The sequence below is a fragment of the Coregonus lavaretus genome, assembly GCF_964263955.1.
Source record: "Coregonus lavaretus genome assembly, chromosome: 27".
NCBI lineage: Eukaryota > Metazoa > Chordata > Actinopteri > Salmoniformes > Salmonidae > Coregonus > Coregonus lavaretus.
This window is the reverse complement of record NC_140014.1, coordinates 27,236,166-27,258,610: the sequence shown is the minus strand read 5'-3', so window position 1 is coordinate 27,258,610 and position 22,445 is coordinate 27,236,166.

Below are 22,445 nucleotides of genomic sequence, written 5' to 3'. Positions count from 1 at the left end.
CAGTCAATTCATCTGAGGTTTTGGGAACCCCAGTCTGGCTGTATACGTACCTGGTGTTCCTTTCTACTGTTTCTCTCTGGACCATGTGTGCCCCTCTCTCTCTCTCTCTCTCTCTCTCTCTCTCTCTCTCTCTCTCTCTCTCTCTCTCTCTCTCTCTCTCTCTCTCTCTCTCTCTCTCTCTCTCTCTCTCTCTCTCTCTCTCTCTCTCTCTCTCTCTATCTATCTCTCTCTCTCTCTGTAGGTCTATGCCTCTCTCTCTCTCTCTCTCTGTATGTCTCTCTCTCTGCCGCTCTCTCTTATGTGCAGACTAGGGCAAGTGCAGAAGCAGCAGCAGATAGAAAGGCCATATGGCAGGTGTCTGGCCATCACTGTCTGTCTGTGGGACACATGATGGATTCTATTGGAAGGAAACACAAAAACAAGGACGGCCTCCAGGGTATAGGTTATCCCAACAGTGGAGTTGTGTTGATATTTGCTGTGGAAATGTTAGTAGTGTGTCTGTGTAGTGCCTTTACAATTTGGATTGAACATCCTCTTCCTTTGAGATAATGACATTGAAAGAAACGGAAGTCACATACTTTTTTCTTCATGACTGTGTGATATGATCATACCATGCCGAAGTGGGATCTTTTCTTGGCTTGTTATTCAGGGAGCTTATACTGTGTCTCTTCTTTTCTGGTCTAGTATCTGGTGGGCCGATTTCTTAGAAAACATGTTATGCAAATCAAATATTATATAGTAAGAAATAAACATTATTTTAGATCAAGCCGCTGTGAAGTTAGTGTAGTGGCTGGTATGAACTCTGGCCTCCGTGGTCCACCTGCTGTCGTAATGGTGACACATGTAAATACAGTCTTAATTAGATGGTTGGGGAGTCCAGACCTTACAGGGTGAGTGTGTGTGCTTGTGCGTGTGTGTGTGTCCGCACGTGTAAACCAGGGCTGAGTGTGGGGCTTCCGTTTCCTGTATGCGTCAGTGTGACATCACAGACTGGGTGCCAGGACACCCTATCATTGTCATGATGACATGATGAAGTGATGCATTTGAAATGTGAGTCAACCTCGAAATCCATTTTCAGCAGACAGTCATCCACAGACACACACAAACACACACACACCACCCCTGTGTAAGGCGGTCGGGTGGAGAAATGTGCGAGCGACGGGGCTTTGCACCAGGCAAAGAAGGGAGCCACTCGCCGGGGCCGTGGCCATAAAACAAAAGCACTTGTAACATGAAGGAATTCCTGCGCTTTACAAGAGGAAGTGGAACATCTGAGAGACGATGCATGTTGTTAGAATTCTCAATGTGCTCTTTTGGGCAAAGTGTCAAAGCTGGTGCGGCTGCTAGCCCCCCCCCCCCCCCCCCCCACCATCTCCCTCCTCTTTTCTTACCTTCTTTACATCCTAAATGTTCTTCCTGTGCCCCGGTCGCACCTTCTGTGACCAGGGACCTCGGTAAAACATTTCACCCCCAAACGCAGGCGGACAGGCAGGCAGCAGGCACCCGGCTTCGCTTTGAACCTGGCAGCTCCTGGGGGAACATTCCTGCCTTGAAAGGTTTATTTGGCTATCTCTCCAAATGTCCTGAAGTGAAATATACTGTTAAGTAAACCTAGCTGATACAAACCAGTTGTAGACAGGCAATAGTAAACACATTGGAACCGCTCGTGAAATTGTTGCAGCCCTGTGTCGAGTGCACTGCCTGCACCCCTCCTGAAAGTTGGAAAGAGCAGGTTTTTCTCGTAATGTGTGGCAATTTCAACTCAAGATGTGGTAGTTTTTTTGTGGAGAGTGAGTATCAACTACATTATTTTCCTTTTTTGCTGATGTCCATTGACATTTAAGAGATTCATGTTGCTATTCTGACCATGTAATGTTTTGAAGACAATACCTGCTCGTTCCAGTTTGACCATTCTAATCGTAAATTATGTCAGAGTATTCCTATATTTATAGTGAAAATCACTTTACAGATGGTAACCCTTCGGAAAATGTTGAATGGCTCCACATATTCTCTTTCTTCTGTATTCAAGGTTATACAGGGTCTTGCATGTGTGTGTTGTGTGTGTGTGTGTGTGTGTGTGTGTGTGTGTGTGTGTGTGTGTGTGTGTGTGTGTGTGTGTGTGTATTCATGCGTGAGTGTAGCTTTTAAAAATTTGGTCTGCGTTCATGTGGATAATTATAACTTTACGGAGATTGTTTTCCTCCCTCAGTGCAACCACGTCTGCAGCAGAGACAAATAGAGGGGAACGGCAGAGCTTCATAACTTATGCATTATTCCTTCTTATTCTTTTTTTTTTCTCTCTCTCTCTCTCTCTCTCTCTCTCTCTCTCTCTCTCTCTCTCTCTCTCTCTCTCTCTCTCTCTCTCTCTCTCTCTCTCTCTCTCTCTCTCTCTCTCTCTCTCTCTCTCTCTCTCTCTCTCTCCCTCCCTCCCTCCCTCCCTCCCTCCCTCCCTCCCTCCCTCCCTTCTCTCTCCCTGCATCTCCTGCTCTCCAGCTGGGACCACCAACGTCAGGGGCCTTGGGTGGACCCAGAACCAGCTCTATCAGCAACAAGTATACTAAAAACGACCCGTAATGACTTCCACTTAGTGCCAGTCCATAAACACTCTCAGATGCCATACTACACAGACGCACTACAGAGAGGGGTGGAGAGAGAGAGAGAGAGAGAGAGAGAGAGAGAGAGAGAGACTGCACTTTGGCAGTTTCTTACTTTTTAGTGTCTTTCTGTTTATTTGTTTTTGTTAGTTCCTTGGCTGACTTAGTTATACGATTTCATAAAGTCTTGCTACTCTGCATAGGAGTTGTCCGGACATAAAGTCTTGTTACTCTGCATAGGAGTTGTCTTAACTTAGTGTTCAACATTTATGTCCACGTCTTTGGGTTTAAAAGTGCTGGAATTTGATGTTTTGGCGCTCTTGTCATTTTGTGCAGCATGTTATGCTGTGTCCTTTGTGATTTTAAGTTCAGAATGGCCTCAACAGCCGTGGTCCCCGAAGATGCATTTTTGGAGCTCCACCCATGTGAAAAATGATGTCATTCTATATTGTGTAATTATGTTTTCAATTATTGTAAATAGAATTCATGTCAATACACTGCATGGGTTGGGCTGATGTACTCTCTCCAATGGAATGAGCTCATGCCAATCGAACCACATTAAAACACTGAATGGTTCAGTGCAAGATAAGAGTGTGATTAATAGTCAGTTTGCTTAGAAAAATCAATTTTAGATTCTTCCATTCCAGTCATTGTTGATGGTCAGAACAGAACTGTAACTGGCTGTGCTTCATCGTGATAACGGTATACCAGAGAGTCCTAATCGCACTTCATCACATCACCTGGAGTTTATCTTCACGGGAGATACACAAAAACATTCACACATCAGTCCTCACAAACATACAAAACAGATCCTATTCCGTCTGTGGTTAGAGATTATATGGCCCAATCTCCCACCCACCCTGACAGTGGAACAGATAGACTATTTAAAATGACATTTTTGCCAGCAGACCTTGAAGACCATTACGTGACAACAGACCATCTCTCCAAACGCAACAGGAGAGGAGGGGAGGACAGGAGATGAGATGAGATTGCGATTAAGGCTCTCAGGAACTCTCCTCTCATCTTCAATCAGTTTTGCCATGAAGGAGAGGTTCCTATGAGTCAGGAAGTGGTTTGATATTAGAGTGGCCACAGGCCAGGGGCCTCATTTATCAAGGTGTGTGCGCAAGCAAATATTGCTATTTTGGGGGAAATGGAGGTGTTTGATGCACAATAATTATAATAATGGTAGGCTAATAAAAACATTAAAACGTATGCAGACCCACACAAAGATCAAAACACCTTTCATATTACTTGTGTGTTTATCTCATGTTTTCCTTCTGGAGGAAATTATGCATCTCATTTGGACATCTTCCCCTCCTCTCTAATCTAGGTTGGACATTTTCTCTGCTTCCATCTGTACACAGGTGAGCTATCTCGCCCTATCACAGCCCTCCATCCTGCCAAGCATGGGGATTCACAGCTCAGGGGCCTCTATCTGGGCCTGGACTGAACTTTATCTGGCCATGGGGGCCCCAGGGGCGGACATGGCCCCCGAAGCAAGAGCAGACAACGCCAAGCCATGCCAACTCACAGGCGATGTTGCAAAACTCCCTCTGGAGATTCATGATAGCCAGACAGCCGGGTTTCATTTCAAGTAAGTTTTTCCAAATGAGAGATTTGCTTCCATTAGAGCTGAACATTATTTTGGGTTTGTAATAATCTGTCTGAAGTTTGAGAGGAGTTGAAGAGTGTTGTAAGGCCAAGCTTGAGGTTGGTCCTATAGCAGGGTTTCCCAAACTCAGTCCTCGGGACCCCAAGTGGTGCACGTTTTGGTTTTTGCCCTAGCACTACACAGCTGATTCAAATAATCAACTAATCATCAAACTTTGATCATTTGAATCAGCTGTGTAGTGTTAGGAAAAAACAGAACGTGCACCATTTGGGGTCCCGAGGACCGAGTTTGAGAAACGCTGCCCAATAGGCACTGGCTTGTCAGATTAGCCTTTTCTCTCTCAAGGATTAACATTAGGTATAATACAAGATACTGATCTTAGATCTGTGTTATTTGAGCAAAAAACTCTATATCTTGAGCCACTTACTGTGAGTGGAAACAACATGATCGTATGCCACAGAACCTTTCACCCCAAAGTCATTTGGAGTTCCTCAGATAGTGAGTCCGTTGTGTTTCTAAGTCACTCTGTGAGTCCATATTCTTTGTGAGTCCATCTATGACTCACAGCATTGTATTTCCTGCAACACAAAGAGACTTCCTCATTTCTCCAGGTACCCGCTGTTTTTAACAAAATGGTTCCCTAATTTGAGGCTTCTTTGATGTTCCCAACTAAGAGGGTTATGTGTGGAGTGTTACTAAGCAGAGACCCTGATCAAAACTGCCTCGTGACCACAGTTTCACCACATTTCCCCATCTACACATCACACAAACACGCACACACACACACACACACACACACACACAAACACACAAAATGAGGTAAGGAAACAGAACGTGCACCATTTGGGGTCCCGAGGACCGAGTTTGAGAAACGCTGCCCAATAGGCACTGGCTTGTCAGATTAGCCTTTTCTCTCTCAAGGATTAACATTAGGTATAATACAAGATACTGATCTTAGATCTGTGTTATTTGAGCAAGGCAGATTGTTTCCCAATCTGTTCCCATACACTCAGTACCTACTTACAAGAGGGACCCTCCAGGTCCAGACATACAATCCAACCATAGGAGCAGTGGATGAACCATAAGAGCAGTGGAGTACTGGGTCCAACCACCCACAGCACAGTTGTAACCTCAAATGGATCCCTGGCTACCACACTTTCCTCTCTACAGTATCTCTTCAGTGATGAGTGGAGGGATTTGTCCCCCTTCATCGCAGCCTTAGTGCCTATGGACAGGAAGAGCAGGGACATCTGCTCAATGAGTTGTGCTGATCAGAGAATGGTCCAGAGCCTGAGCCATATAAATACAGTACAGTACAGTTTGGCCAACTGTCCACCATTTTGGCTCCAAAGGATCCATGACAGTAAATCTCAAATTCAGCATGGATGGTCCATGAACTGTAGTTGGTGCCAGTTTATCTAAGGTCAGCAGCCCAGAATATTTCAGTGTAGGCTAGTGTAGTCATGTTTATTTTAGTGTAGCCTATATTTCCCAGACACACACACACACGCATGCACAGAATCACACACACACACACACGCACACATACACACACACACTAAAAACACACACTTCAGACTTCAAAGGAAGCAGAAATTATAGCCTGTGCACTAACTGGGGCCTGGCATATGTGTGCTCTCGCTGGCCCTCTTTCTTCACAAATACACCCTGACTCAAATACGAAACAGGCAGGCAAATACATATAAATACACAGAAACATATTCGCTTTCAGGCTTAAAACCTGTTACTTATTCTCTTGGTTTCGGATTCAATTCTGTGTATTTCCACTGACATAAAAAATATGAATTCCTTGTTTTTACGAAATGGTTGACAAATCAAATCGTATTTGTCACATGCTTCGTAAACAACAGGTGTAGACTAACAGTGAAATGCTTACTTACAGGCCCTTCCCAACAATGCAGAGAGAAGAAGAAATAGAGAAAAAATTGAAAAGTAATAATAAAATAATAATAAATACACAATGAGTAACGATTACTTGGCTATATACACGGGGTGCTAGTACCAAGTCGATATGCAGGGGTACGAGGTAATTGAGGTAGAAATGTACATATAACTACGAATACAGTGACTAGTCAAGATGCTCTCAACGGTGCAGCTGTTGAACTTTTGGAGGATCTGAGGGCCCATACCAAATCTTTTCAGCCTCCTGAGGGTCTCCTGAGGGCACTTACACACACACACACACACACAGAGAGACACACACACACAGAGAGACACACACAGACACACAGACACACAGACACACACAAACACTCACACAGATTAATACCGTGTTAGGATTAAAGCTAAAACGCCCACTAGTGCCGATAAGGAGATGTACCTTAGCACTTATCGTGATACCTCACACGTTTTCCCCCCCACGTTATCTCAGATTAGCATTGCACTGTGCAGCAATCCCACTTGGTGGAGACAAGATAACAGTCTGAGGAGGTGTACTTCAGCCTGCCTGTATCTCAGTCTCTCCCCGCCATGCTTTGCCACAACCACCCTTATCTCTCTTTGAGCCGGATAGTGAGGCGGTGGAGCGGTTTCGGCTCTTTGGGCCTCCGAAACTTAGATACGAGGCAAATATGGGCATCATGTTTCCAGGCATCGTCACAATATATTTCTCTCTGAAATGAACGTCAAACAAAGCCATTCCTGAGATTCCTAAACTGTGAGCATTATCTACAGGGAGCTAAGAAGAGGTAGAGGTGAACCTGTGAGCATTTAGAGATGAGATCTAACTGTGTGTGCACCATTTTCAAGCATGATTTCAGTTTGTTATCCAGTTGTGAATGGTAATGTGAGATTATATTGATTTTGTACAATAAGAATTACAGTTGGCCCATGTACAAGTAAAGTACAGGTAACATTGCAGACATACGTCTGGAAATAAGTTATACCCCTCCCCCCTCCCGCGCACACACACACACACACACACACACACACAGCTGGCAGAGGGAGGCCCATCCTGCAGCCTGATCTTGTTAGCTGTGCGGCTGTGAGCGCGGCCACACCTCAGAAATAATGAAAGTGAAGATGGGAAGAGCAAGCGCTCCATCGTTCACCTCTTCCCTCTCTCATGTTATGCTGAGGCATGGAGACTAGTTAACTGGCCTGAAGCTTGGGGCCTGACAGCATGGCCATCCCCAGGCCCCATCCCCATCTGATCACTGCCGCACACACGTTCGCACGCACAGATGTACAGTACACACACACATCGAGTACACATCAAATTATAACCATACATACACACAATACAGATCATTTCTGGACCCAACCAGCTAGGAAGATCAAAGGAAGTGTTTGGCTCATAGGAGGACAGATGTAAAGCACATCCAAAATGTACCTGGCCACAAAAAGATACCAAACATCAAAGCTTTGATGAGGGTTAGAAAGACGCCCTCAAAACTTAGTGTCACGTTCGTTTAATGACGGGTCAGACCAAGGCGCAACGTGATATACGTACATGTTTATTTAACTTAATAAACACAACGACAAAACAATAAATGAAATGAAACGTGAAGTCCTAAGGTAGAATACACAACTAACCTTAACCGGAACAAGATCCCACAACCCACTAGTGCCAATAGGCTGCCTAAGTATGATCCCCAATCAGAGACAACGAGCGACAGCTGCTTCTGATTGGGAACCACACCGGCCAACATAGAACTACACATACTAGAATACAAACATAGAAAACGCACAACAAAGAATATACACACCCTGACTCAACATTTAAGCGTCCCCTGAGTCAGGGCGTGACACTTAGGTGGACAAATGCCCCATCCATGTAGCCTACACTCAGTAGCAAAGTTCTGACACACGTCCAGAGCTGAGAGCAGAATGAAGTGGAGTGGAGCAGCACATAGTCTGGGGCCTGAGAGGGGGGAAGGGGCTGGTGGTGGGGAGGGGGGACTGAGCGCACAGCTGGGAGAGTGGTGTGTGTGGACGTTGCCAAAGCCCAAGCACATGACTCCCTTCCACTTGTCAAAATCACCATGTGTGCAATAATGTGATTACAGTCTGGTTACTATTATGCTTTAAAACAACAGCTTGTGTGGAAGAGTGGGAGAGATGCACTGCCCTGTAGTGTGTGTGTGTGTGTGTGTGTACGTGTGTACGTGTGCATTCACATGCTTGTGTGTGTGTGTGTCTGTGTGTCCATGTTTGTGAGAGGAGCAGGAAAGGGGCAGAAGGATTTGGTGCGGGGACAGGGGGGAATGTTTGGATTCCTGCACCAGCTGACCCCCTCCCCTCTCTCTCCTCCTGTACTCCATGGGGGGAAGCTGGGTTTCAGGGTGACTGTCTGGGTCTTGTCATGGATTTACAGGTTGGTGAAACATTTTATGTCATTCTCTCCCTTTCTGTAGCCCTGCACCGCCGCCCCAGCCCCCCAGCTCCCCAGCCCCAAACCCCTAGCACACCGCCCCAGCCCCAACGTTACACAATCACTACACCGCACACAAGGGGTTGTCATCACAGGTGCAGCAGAGATTCGCCAGGATAAAGGAACGCTTCCAGATCAATATGTTTTTCTTTTTCTCTTTTTCCTTCCTCCCTCTTTCTCTGAGTTGTTTCCAGGCAGGCAGGCAGGCAGGCAGAGCTTCAGTGCAGAAGGGGAACAGCAGGTCCAGATCAGCCCCACACAGCACAGTGAAGCCCAGTCCTCTGGCTTCATTAAAACAGGATTCTGTCATCACAAACCACCCTGTTGGTCGACCAGGGGGGGGCATTTTAATACCTAGCTCCTAAAGCTTGCCTGCCTGCCTCTCTGCCTATCCGGCTGCCTGCCTGCCTGCCTCTCTGCCTATCCGGCTGCCTGCCTGCCTGCCTCTATCTTCCTGCCTGCCTGCCTGCCTGCCTGCCTGCTTGCCTCTCTGCCTATCCGCATGCCTGCCTCTATCTTCCTGCCTCTTCTCCTGCCTGGCTTCCTCCTTGCCTGCCTGCCTGCCTGCCTGCCTGCCTGCCTGCCTGCTTGCCTGCTTGCCTGCCTGGCTGCCTCTTGGATCACTCCTAGAAACGGTGTAGGGCAGCCAGCAGAACAGAACAGAGGAGGGTGTGAGATTGTCAATTTGCCTAAGGTCTCTCAACATGTGTGTCCATGACTACACAGGAAGGCCTCTGAGCCTCCATCCTGTGTGGCCCTCTGCCCAGTCAGATGGTACAGCCTTTGCTACGGGGCAAGGTGGAGGGAGCGGAGGAAGAAGGAAGAGGAGGTGGTGGTAGGGGATGAAGAAGGAAGAGGAGGTGGTGGTAGGGGATGAAGAAGGAAGAGGAGGTGGTGGTAGCGGAGGAAGAAGGAAGAGGTGGTGGTGGTAGGGGATGAAGAAGGAAGAAGAGGTGGTGGTAGGGGATGAAGAAGGAAGAGGATGTGGTGGTAGGGGATGAAGAAGGAAGAGGAGGTGGTGGTAGGGGATGAAGAAGGAAGAGGAGGTGGTGGTAGGGGATGAAGAAGGAAGATGAGGTGGTGGTAGGGGATGAAGAAGGAAGAGGAGGTGGTGGTAGGGGATGAAGAAGGAAGAGGAGGTGGTGGTAGGGGATGAAGAAGGAAGAGGAGGTGGTGGTAGGGGATGAAGAAGGAAGAGGAGGTGGAGGTAGCGGAGGAAGAAGGAAGAGGAGGTGGTGGTAGGGGATGAAGAAGGAAGAAGAGGTGGTGGTAGGGGATGAAGAAGGAAGAAGAGGTGGTGGTAGGGGATGAAGAAGGAAGAGGAGGTGGTGGTAGGGGATGAAGAAGGAAGAGGAGGTGGTGGTAGGGGATGAAGAAGGAAGAGGAGGTGGTGGTAGGGGATGAAGAAGGAAGAGGAGGTGGTGGTAAAGGATGAAGAAGGAAGAGGAGGTGGAGGTAGCGGAGGAAGAAGGAAGAGGAGGTGGTGGTAGGGGAGGGTACTATAGCTGTAGCTGGTTTTCTTAGCTTGTTAGAGACTGGATCCTGTCCACACAATGCCAGCCTGGCATGAAGACCAATGCTAACGATTCCCTCCTGGGCATCTGGAAGTGAGAGAGCGAAGGCCAAGCCTGGAATGCCACCCATCTCGAGGCCCAGCAAAGAAAAACAAACGCCGGCGGTCACAGAGAGGGGATTTCCGGTTGGAGTCATCTAATACCTCCCAAGAATCCCAGATTTTCCTGAATCTGGAGTGGAAGAGCCCGGGCTGACATAAGCCGCTCAGGAGCGCTGTAATACCACTGTTTCACTGTTTCAAGTTTCACCTTTCCACATTACAGTCTGTCAGCTTAGCCCGGGCCTCCATCTACCCCACTCTTTGTCTCTTTGGTTACCTCACATGAAGGAAATAAGAGTAGATTTCAACAGACAGGACTGGAAAGATCAAGTCAATTACCGTAAATAACTAATTGGTCAAATCCCCCATTTGCCTTTTAAACTTTTTTGTCCATTTAAATGTTTTCCCCCACAATTGCTTCCATTGTTTTAAGTGGAGACTCGGCTGTCTGTCCCAGTAAGTTTAACTAATTCTGGGGCCCGGGGCGGGACATAAGGCTGGGTTTTAAGGAGGGCATTTGGCACTGTTCCCCCTCTTGAGGTCCTGAGACTGGGACTGTGGTGTGAAGCAGGTCGAGTAACAGGATTTAAGCACTTAGACCCGGTCAGAGCCAGTGACAGCAGTCTGTTTGATGTCTGAGACCCGAGGTGACCGGATGATGGAGTCAGCGTTCATAGTGTAAATGGGTCGGTAACCCAGGTAGCAAGGGGCCATGTTGTAGGCCTGTGCCCTAATTCTTTCACCAAGTACTTTGCAGTGCAGATGTTATTAGACAGACACAATCCAGACTCGTCATAGAAATAACATACAGAACTCCCTATTGGCTGTTTAGAAAGTACAGATTCCTTAGGTCGTGTTTGCTGAGCTTCGGTCAGATTACTTTTATGAGCTCTTTAGGTTTCTGTGATGAAACATCTGTGCGCATTTGCAGACAGACCCGTAGCGTTGTTCAGAGCACAGGGTCCATAGCATACCTTGTGTGTGCTAGGTGTGGCCCAGGCTGTTTATGTCCTCCTTGGTGTCTGTGCTTTATTTTCAGCAGGACACTATATGTCCTGTGAGCACCCCAACCTCTCTGGTTTCTCAAAAGCTAGGCAGTTTAGTCAGACTTTTATGTGCTCTGGGGTCTGTGATGATGCAGCTGTGTGTGTGTGTGTATTAGAGTGTTTGTGCGTATGTGATGGCAAGTGTGTGTGTGCGTGTGGACAGACGCCGGGGTGCCACTGGGGCCCATGTGAACCCTGGCCCTGGCGCTGCAGGACGGTGTGAATGAGCAAGCTCACCGCCTACTATGGCCTGATGGGAGTTGAGGCATCTGTCTCGCTCATGATGAATAGCAAGCACCTGCACTGCTCACGGGAACCAGGGAGAGAGAAAAAGAGAGAGAGAGAGACGGAGGAGGGATGGCAAGAGAGAACGTCTAGTTTCAAATCGGCAACAAGAGACCTCACCTGCTAATGGAGCAATAAAACATACATCCCCCCACCACACCACTACCCTGACTCTACCGGCCTCCAACCCTCTGCTTTCCTGCTAGACTGAGAGGTCCAATCCTCCCTTCCATCACCTCCACCCCCTCTCCTCTCTTCGATCTGAGATGTTTGTCTTGCTAATGTGGGGGACCTCTGGGAGAATCATGCTTAATGCAAGGAGACCGCTTGCTCTGCCGCTTGGGGGTCTTAATAATGGCTAACCGCTCCCCTGGCCGAGGCTGATCCGAGCTGGGGGTCTGAGTGGAGGGTGGGGGGGGGGGGGGTTGGTGGAGGGGGCCGAGAGAGAGAGGTTGGGGGATTGTTTTACAAACATAATTCCTTTAATTAATCACAGTATTTGAACAGCTGGCCTACTCAAGACAGGCCGTAACGGGATCCCTGTGTGGAAGTACGGATTACAGACACGAATTTCGGCTGAAACATTTTAGCTGTCAAGCACTGCAGAGGCCGGAGTGGTGGAGGAGAAGGGCCTTGTTTCCTGGAGGGGAGAGAGTCAAAGGAGGGGGGGTGCTAACATTGGTCCCCATAGGCCCTGACTGGACAGGGCAGCCTAGGGAGGTGTGCGGGGTGAACCCTGGGGCTGGGGTGGGGGTGTGTGGGGGACCCCCAGTCTGCACTAGGTCGGCAACCCTAGGACCCAGAGTCAGTCCTGAAGTGATCCACCTACTATGAGGAGGGTGAGGGGGCAGTTAACAGGGGGTTCAGGCACTGACATGGGGCCCTAAGCTCACAAGACCCCTATTAGCATTTATTTACAGGCCTCACATATACAGCGAAAAGCGCCAAGATATTTAGAAAATATTACTTTTTGGGGGCCCAATACTTTACCTATACTTTACCTATACCCTTCCTCTCTGTTCCCTTTTACACAGAGAAGCACATGTCAGTGGTGTAAGAACATTCTGGAACCACAAAAATGGTCATAGCTCATTCTAGAATTTTAGCGAGCCCACTGTAACTATTAGGACCCATATGAACAGGGAGGATGTGAGCTCAAGTGGTTGAGTGAGGGCAACGCTGTTTGACCTCAGAGCTAAGCATGCATCAAAACACTCTGAGCCCACACACACACACACACACACGTCACATCATCAGCCATTCCAGTGAAACGTAACGGAGTAATTGCGTAAACTCCACCAATCCTCTTGGAGAAGGCTTTCTCTGTGGCATGCTGATGGAATTACTCAGACACTTAATTTCTGTACTCATTGAGAATGTTGGAGCGCGCTCACTAGCCAACGAGATTTACAGCATGGCTTTCAAAACCCTCAGTCCCTCTGCTATTCAACGAATGCTCATCCCGGCCACAGTTATGTTAGTCAATGTAGACCACTCACAGGGTAAAGCTGTTTAAGTAATTGTCAGGAGGTGATGTGTACGCGGCGAGTGAAGTCAGACGCAGGACACAGAGAATCAGGTTGACTACTTTACTGAATGTTACGCACAAAACAAACGTCTCCAACACTGGAGGGAAAAACACCATATGCGTAATCTGGAGAAGTAGCTAGGCCGAACATCAACTAGACATAGAACAATAACACACAAAACCCAAACGTGAAACAAGGGAAATTATAGGCTAAACAATCAAAACTAATAGGCAACAGGTGTACTAATCTAGACAAAACAAGACAAACACCGAAAACATCGATCGGCAGTAGCTAGTACTCCGGGGACGACGAACGCCGAAGCCTGCCCGAGCAAGGAGGAGGAGCAGCCTCGGCAGAATCCGTGACAGTAATCGGATATTCAGATGTGAAACCAATGTCTGAAATATACAGTAGAACAAAGGAGAGGACAGCCTCACCAAACAATGGTAGGTATTAAAAAAGATGGACCCTGCCTTGAACATCTGTTGAGTTTTCCATTGAGAGACCCATAAAGTTTCACTACCACATAGTTTGGGGGTTTCTGTACGTATCCCTATAGAGCGTCAGCAGTTAGCTCAGTGAACTGTGCTCAGTTCAAAGCAGGTAGAGGAGTGTGAAGAGTGTTGAGGAGGATGATGTATGGGCCTGGAGCTCTTAGCAGACCACTGGTGTCACGGAACATGGCTTTGGTGTGTGTGTGTGTGTGTGTGTGTGTGTGTGTGTTAGGGTTGAATATTTTCCCGGTATTTTACCAATGTTCCATCCCGGGAATAAATCACTTTTCTCCCGGGTAACCCGGTATTTCCCACCAAAACCGGAAGTGACATTCAAAAGCATTATAAAGCATATAAATATGTCTGGATTTGATTAGAGCTTTGATCAGCATGAAAATTCAAACCTGATGCTACCTGAGCCCGATGAGCCATATATTAAGCTGGGCCACTCAAGGACATTCAGAGACTTGTCCCGAAGCCACTGCTGTGTTGTCTTGGCTGTGTGCTTAGGGTCGTTGTCCTGTTGGAAGGTGAACCTTCGCCCCCAGTCTGAGGTCCTGAGCACTCTGGAGCAGGTTTTCATCAAGGATCTCTCTGTACTTTGCTCCGAACATCTTTCCCTCGATCCTGACTAGTCTCCCAGTCCCTGCCGCTGAAAAATATCCCCACAGCATGATGCTGCCACGACCATACTTCACCGTAGGGATGGTGGCAGGTTTCCTCCAGACGTGACGCTTGGCATTCAGGCCAAAGAGTTCAATCTTGGTTTCATCAGACCAGATAATCTTGTTTCTCATGGTCTGAGAGTCCTTTAGGTGCCTTTTGGCAAACTCCAAGTGGGCTGTCATGTGCCTTTTACTGAGGAGTGGCTTCTGTCTGGCCACTCTACCATAAAGGCCTGATTGGTGGAGTGCTGGAGAGATGGTTGTCCTTCTGGAAGGTTCTCCCATCTCCACAGAGGAACTCTGGAGCTCTGCCAGAGTGACAATCGGGTTCTTGGTCACCTCCCTGACCAAGGCCCTTCTCCCAAAATTGCTCAGTTTGGCCGGGCAGCCAGCTCTAGGAAGAGTCTTGGTGGTTCCAAACTTCTTCCATTTAAGAATGATGGAGGCCACTGTGTTCTTGGGGACCTTCAATGCTGCAGAAATGTTTTGGTACCTTTCCCCAGATCTGTGCCTTGACACAATCCTGTCTCGGAGCTCTACAGACAATTCCTCCGACCTCATGGCTTGGTTTTTGCTCTGACATGCACTGTCAACTGTGGGACCTTATATAGACAGGGATGTGCCTTTTCAAATCATGTCCAATCAATTATATTTACCACAGGTGGACTCCAATCAAGTTGTAGAAACATCTCAAGGATGATCAATGGAAGCAGGATGCACCTGGGCTCAATTTCGAAAGTCATAGCAAAGGGTCTGAATACTTATGTAAATAAGTAAATAAGGTATTTCTGTTTCTTATGTTTAATAAATGTGCAAACATTTATAAAAACCTGTTTTCACTTTGTCATTATGGGGTGGAAGTCAAGAGGTCTGAATACTTTCCGAATGCACTGTATACCTACCATAGTATTTCCCGTAATGTTATTAGCCTACCTCCTCTTTCTCTCTCTATTGTTGCTTCATTCCTTCCTCGCTTTCAACATTTGAAATAAGTTTAATTGTCCTTATCTTCATCCTTGAATAATATAGGACTAGAATTAGATGTAGAATGCTTTCACTTCTCTTCACGAAGATTGAATGGTTCTGGTTCTGTCAGGGTGTCAGTGTGATGCGGTAGGATGAAGTCAGGCGCAGGACACAGAGCTAATCGAAAATGTACTTTACATGTAGGTAACGTAAATAACATAACCTCCACGCAGGGAGGAAACAAACCCGCTCACCAGACGACAACCAAACATGAACAAACACGCACAACATACAGTGGGAGCCAGAGGGTTAAATAGGGAAGTAATCAATACCTAATGGGAACCAGGTGTGAACAATAAAGACAAGACGTAGAACACAGAAACATAGATCGGTAGCAGCTAGTACTCCGGTGACGACGAACGCCGAAGCCTGCCCGAGCAAGGAGGAGGAGCAGCCTCGGCTGAAACCGTGACAGTACCCCCCCCCCCCCCCCCTTGACGCGCGGCTCCAGCCGTGTGCCGACACCGGCCTCGGGGACGGCCAGGAGGACGCGGCGCAGGGCGAGTCGGATGACGACGGTGGAAATCCCTCAACATGGAGGGACCAGCACCGTTCCTCTGGATCGTACCCCTCCCACTCCACGAGATACTGCAGGCCCCCCACCCGACGCCTCGAAACCAGGATGGAACGGACCAAGTACGCTGGTGCCCCCTCGATGTCCAGTGGGGGCGGAGGAACCTCCCGTACCTCTGACTCCTGGAGTGGACCAGCTACCACCGGCCTGAGGAGAGACACATGGAACGAGGGGTTAATACGATAATCAGGAGGAAGTTGTAACCTATAACAAACCTTGTTCAATCTCCTCAGGACTTTAAATGGCCCCACAAACCGCCGACCCAGCTTCCGCAGGGCAGGCAAAGGGGCAGGTTTCGGTTCGAGAGCCAGACCCGGTCCTCCGGTGCATACACTGGAGCCTCACCGCGGTGGCGGTCGGCGCTCGCCTTCTGTCGCCTGATGGCCCGTTGCAGGCGTACATGTGCAGCGTTCCTGGTCTCTTCCGAGCGCCAAAACCACTCCTCCACCGCAGGTGCCTCAATCTGGCTCTGATGCCAAGGTGCCAGGACTGGCTGATAACCTAACACACACTGAAATGGAGTAAGGTTAGTGGAGGAGTGGCGGAGGGAGTTTTGGGCCATCTCTGCCCAGGGGATAAAACCTGACCACTCCCCCGGCCGGTCCTGGCAATAGGACCGCAGAAACCTACCCACATCCTGGTTCACTCTCTCCACCTGCCCATTACTCTCGGGGTGAAAACCTGAGGTCAGGCTGACCGAGATCCCCAGACGTTCCATGAACGCCCTCCAGACCCTTGAGGTGAACTGGGGACCCCGATCAGATACAATATCCTCAGGTACCCAGTAGTGCCGGAAGACGTGTGTAAATAGGGCCTCCGCAGTCTGTAGGGCCGTAGGGAGACCAGGCATAGGAATGAGACGGCAGGATTTAGAAAACCGATCCACAACGACCAGGATCGTGGTGTTCCCTTGTGACGGTGGAAGGTCCGTAACGAAATCCACCGATAGGTGGGAACACAGCCGTTGTGGAACAGGTAGGGGTTGTAATTTCCCTCTGGGCAGGTGTCTAGGTGCCTTACACTGAGCGCACACCGAGCAGGAGGAAACATAAACCCTCACGTCCTTGGCTAAAGTGGGCCACCAGTATTTCCCACTAAGACAGTGCACTGTCCGAACAATGCCAGGATGACCAGAGGAGGGTGACGTGTGAGCCCAATAGATCAATCGATCGCGGACCTCTAACGGCACGTTCGTACGACCCTCTGGACACAGGGGGGGAGTGGGCTTTGTACGTAACGCCCGCTCGATGTCCGCGTCAACCTCCCCACACCACCGGTGCCACCAGACACGATGCCGGAAGTATGGGCGTGGGCTCAATGGACCTCTCCTCTGTGTCATACAGTCGGGACAGGGCGTCTGCTTTAGCGTTCTGGGAACCTGGTCTGTAAGAAAGTGTGAACACAAAACAAGTGAAAAACATGGCCCACCTTGCCTGGTGAGGGTTCAATCTCCTCGCCGCCCAGATGTACTCCAGATTGCGGTGGTCAGTCAAAATGAGAAAAGGGTGTTTAGCCCCCTCAAGCCAATGCCTCCACACTTTCAGAGCTTTAACCACAGCTAACAGCTCCCGGTCCCCCACATCATAGTTGCGCTCCGCCGGGCTGAGCTTCTTCGAGAAGAAAGCACAGGGGCAGAGTTTTGGTGGCGTACCGAGCGCTGAGACAGTACAGCTCCTATCCCAGCCTCGAATGCGTCCACCTCTACTGTGAATGCTAAGGAGGGATCCGGATGAGCCAGCACCGGAGCCGAGGTAAACAGGTCCTTCAGGTGACCAAACGCCCTGTCCGCCTCAGCTGACCACTGCAGGTGCACCGGTCCCACCTTCAGCAAGGAGGTAATGGGAGCCGCTACCTGACCAAAGCCCCGGATAAACCTCTGGTAGTAGTGGGCAAACCCTAAAAATCGCTGCACTTCCTTAACCGTGGTTGGAGTCTGCCAATTACGCACGGCCGAAATGCTGTCAATCTCCATCTCCACCCCTGACGCGGACAGTCGGTGCCCTAGGAAGGAGATGGACTTTTGAAAGAACAGACATTTCTCTGCCTTGACATACAGGTCATGTTCCAACAGTCTACCAAGCACCTTGCGCACCAGGGACACATGCTCGGCTCGTGTAGCGGAGTATATGAGAATATCATCTATATACACCACTACACCCTGTCCGTGCAGGTCCCTGAAAATCTAATCTACAAAGGATTGGAAGACTGATGGAGCGTTCATCAACCCGTACGGCATGACGAGGTACTCATAGTGCCCAGATGTGGTATTAAATGCCGTCTTCCACTCATCTCCCTCCCGGATACGCACCAGGTTGTACGCGCTCCTGAGATCGAATTTTGTGAAGAAGCGCACCTCATGCAATGACTCCGTCATACTAGCAATGAGCGGTAGTGGATAACTGTACTTGACAGTGATCTGATTGAGACCCCGGTAGTCAATGCATGGGCATAAACATCCATCCTTCTTCACAAAAAAGAAACTTGAGGAAACAGGTGAAGTGGATGGCCGAATGTATCCCTGCCCCAGAGATTCGGAGACATATGTCTCCATAGCCGGCGTCTCTTCCTGTGACAGGGGATACACGTGACTCCGGAGAAGTGCAGCGCCTACCTGGAGATTTATCGCACAATCCCCCTGTCGATGGGGTGGTAATTGAGTCGCGTTCTTTTTACAGAAGGCGAGAGCCAAATCGGCATATTCGGGGGGAATGTGCATGGTGGAGACCTGGTTTGGACTTTCCACCATAGTTGCCCCTATGGAAACACCTACACACCTCCCCGAGCACTGACTTGACCATCCCTTGAGAGCCCTCTGTTGCCATGAAATCGTGGGGTCATGAGAAGGTAACCAGGGAAGCCCCAACACCACTGGAAACGCAGGAGAATCAATCAGATAGAGACACATTTTCTCCTCATGACCCTCCTGCATTTTCATCCAGAGTGGAGCTGTGACCTCCCTAATCAGGCCTGACCCTAAAGGGCGACTATCTAAGGTGTGTACAGGGAAGGGCACATCAACAGGAACAATAGGAATCCCTAAACTACGGGAAAACTGACGATCAATAAAGTTCCCAGCTGCGCCTGAATCTATGAGCGCCTTATGCTGGGAATGAGGGGAAAACTCTGGAAATACAATATCAATACACATATGCGCAACAGGGAGCTCTGGGTGAGTCGGGTGCCTACTCAGCTGAGACGGTCCACCAGTGCTCTGCCTACCGCCTTGACTCCTGAAAGACCCTCCCCAGCACCGACCAGCAGTGTGTCCTCCGCGGCCACAGTTGGTGCAGGAGATGGCCCTCCTTCCCGTCTCCCTAAGTGCAGCACCTCCAAGCTCCATAGGAGTAGGGTCGGAGGTGCTGGGGGATAGAATGGACGGCCCCTGATCCGGACGTCCGCAGGTTGCCAACAGGTTATCCAGCCTTATCGACATGTCCACCAGTTGGTCCAGGTTAAGGGTGGTGTCCCTGCAGGCCAGTTCCCGACGAACGTCCTCCCGGAGGCTGCATCGGTAGTGGTCGATCAGGGCCCTCTCATTCCATCCTGCGCTGGCAGCCAGAGTCCTGAAGTCCAGTGCAAAGTCCTGTGCGCTCCTCCTCCCCTGTCTGAGGTGGAATAGACGTTCCCCCGCCACTTTACCTTCCGGTGGATGATCGAATACCGCCCGAAAGTGGCGGGTGAAATCCTCATAGGGTACTGACGCTGTGTCTATTCCTCCCCAATTGGCGTTGGCCCACTCGAGCGCTCTTCCAGACAGACAGGAGATGAGGGCGGACACACTCTCGTATCCCGAGGGAGCCGGGTGGATGGTAGCCAGGTAGAGCTCTACCTGGAGCAGAAAACCCTGGCACCCGGCAGCTGTACCATCGTATGCCCTCGGAGCGAGAGCCGAATCCCACTGGACCCAGGTGACGAAGGGGTGGACAGCGGTGTGGGTGGTTGTGTAGTTGGAGGAGGTGTAGGACAACCACCTCTCTCCCATCGCTCCATAGTGTTCAACACGTGCTCCATTGCGGTGCCGAGAGTCTGGATCATGGTCGCCTGCTGTTGGACACGTTCCTCCATTGATCCGGACGAAATTAATGTACCTGCTGACTCCATATTTTGGTACGTGTTTCTGTCAGGGTGTCAGTGCGATGTGGTAGGATGAAGTCAGGCGCAGGACACAGAGCTAATCGAAAACGTACTTTACTCGTAGGTAAATAACATTACCTCCACGCAGGGAGGAAACAAACCCGCTCACCAGACGACAACCAAACATGAACAAACACGCACAACATACAGTGGGAGCCAGAGGGTTAAATAGGGAAGTAATCAATACCTAATGGGAACCAGGTGTGAACAATAAAGACAAGACAAGTAGAACACAGAAACATAGATCGGTAGCAGCTAGTACTCCGGTGACGATGAACGCCGAAGCCTGCCCGAGCAAGGAGGAAGAGCAGCCTCGGCTGAATCCCTGACAGGTTCTGAATAAATAACTTTTATAGCCTACCGCCATTGTGCGTTCGCTCTTATTTCAAACTACCCGTGAGTTCTATTGGCTACTGTATTTAACATTCAGCAAAAAAGAGCTTGCGTCCCTCTTCGAATAGTCTATTTGTATAAGAAATGCTAAAAATATAATGTCCAGCCAGCTATTCTAGTCTAGCATTTCCTGCATAGGACTCCAAGAGCTAAGGAGCGTTCTTTAAGGAGAGGCCAGCGGAGCACAGGTACTTGCGTATTGCGCAAGAGACAGAGACTGTAAGTTAGAAGCTTATTTTTTAAAGCAACGATATTCGAGTGATAGGCTGTCTTAAAACTCTGCAGCTGCAATTAAAAAAATTACGATCTTTACAACTAAAAACCAAGGTGACCTCCGAAAGAAGATGGAAATGGGTAAATTAGACGCGCATTCGGTCTTATATTAGTTTAGCATACGCTATGCTGCAGCAAATGTAGGCCTACCTGTCACAAGAAAAAAAGTTACCATTATGAGATGATATGTAGGTCTACATGCATTGCGCTCCATACTGAGATGGGCTGTCTGTCCCCACCCTGAGCGTTGATGATTCATCATGATGAGGCCGTAGAGAAGCCATATTTAGACATCGCATATCATTTAACGCCATTTCACGCCATGCTGTACATACAAATAATGTATTATAATTTACCGGTTTCTCGCAGTTAGTGTGTGTGTGTGTGTGTATCCCCCCCCCCCCCCCCCCCCCCCCCCTCTCTGAGCAGTTGTTTATGTGCGCTTGCTATGACTGAGTACTGCTTTAGGAGTGATAAACAGACTGTGCAAGAGAAAGAGAGAGAGAGAGAGAGAGAGAGAGAGAGAGAGAGAGAGAGAGAGAGAGAGAGAGAGAGAGAGAGAGAGAGAAAGAGAGAGACCATCAGAGAGACAGAGAGAGAGACAGAGAGAGAGAGAGAGAGAGAGAGAGAGAGAGAGAGAGAGAGAGAGAGAGAGAAATACCATCAGAGATGGTGAGAGAGAGAAGAATGGCCATGTAGTCCCATAACCTGAGCGTTGACTCAAGGCTTTGTTTACCTGCTCCCATGTCCCTGCTCCTCGACCCTCTTCAGTCTGCGGTGGGAGAGAGGAAACGGACGAAGGATTTACTGTTGGGTCCTGACTTGTACACATTCCTAGTGTTGTTTTTCTCCCCTCGGCCCCCTCGGCCAAACCAAAGGCCTCTAAAACAACAGCCTGTCAGGTTGTGACAGCTGGCTTCAAACAGCTCCTGCAGCACAGCAGCACCCCAAACCCTGGTTCCCATGCATGCAGCAGCACCACACCGATGGGCCAATGTGTGGAGGGAGATTGAGTTTACGTTTCTGTGTATCGTCATGTGTGTACAAGTGTTTGTGCGGCATCCGTGTTTCTGTGGGAGTGGAGTGGTGGAAGGATGGTGTATGTCTGTATATCGTAGTCCCCTGTAGCTCAGTTGGTAGAGCATGGCGCTTGCAACGCCAGGGTTGTGGGTTCGTTTCCCACGGGGGGCCAGTATGAAAATGTATGCACTCATTAACTGTAAGTCGCTCTGGATAAGAGCGTCTGCTAAAATGTAAATATGTATCTGTGTTTGTGGGGTTTGTGTCTGTATGTATTTAGCTTGACTGACACAGTGGTGGAGTCCCGATGGTGTTAGTGGTTTAAAACATTGTTTCTCTTGGGTGGTGTGTTTAAGCATGCAGTGTGTGTGTGTCTGCTCGCTTGTGCCATCAGATGGCGCTACAGTGGATAGCAGCCGTTTTACGGGCACCTGACCAATTCAGCAATTTTGTGTGGTTTTTTTACGCTAATCGTAACTTTTTTTCTACATAATGTCTCAGCCATCATTTCCTATGACCGAAAACAGCTTCTGAAGATCAGAACAGCAATCACTGGCCTTGATTTTGACTTTTTCTAATTTCTACTTCAACAAGTAGGCCGCTCTGGACGTTCCGCTTACTCCGGACCAGGCCTCTCGGAAGAGAAATCGACAGCGCAAAAGAGGCAGAAGAGCCAGCATCCTGACTAGACTACGTTGGAGTGCAAATAAACTGCCTCTACCCTCCGTTCTGTTGGCGAACATACAGTGCCTTCAGAAAGTATTCACCATCCTTGATTTTTTCCACATT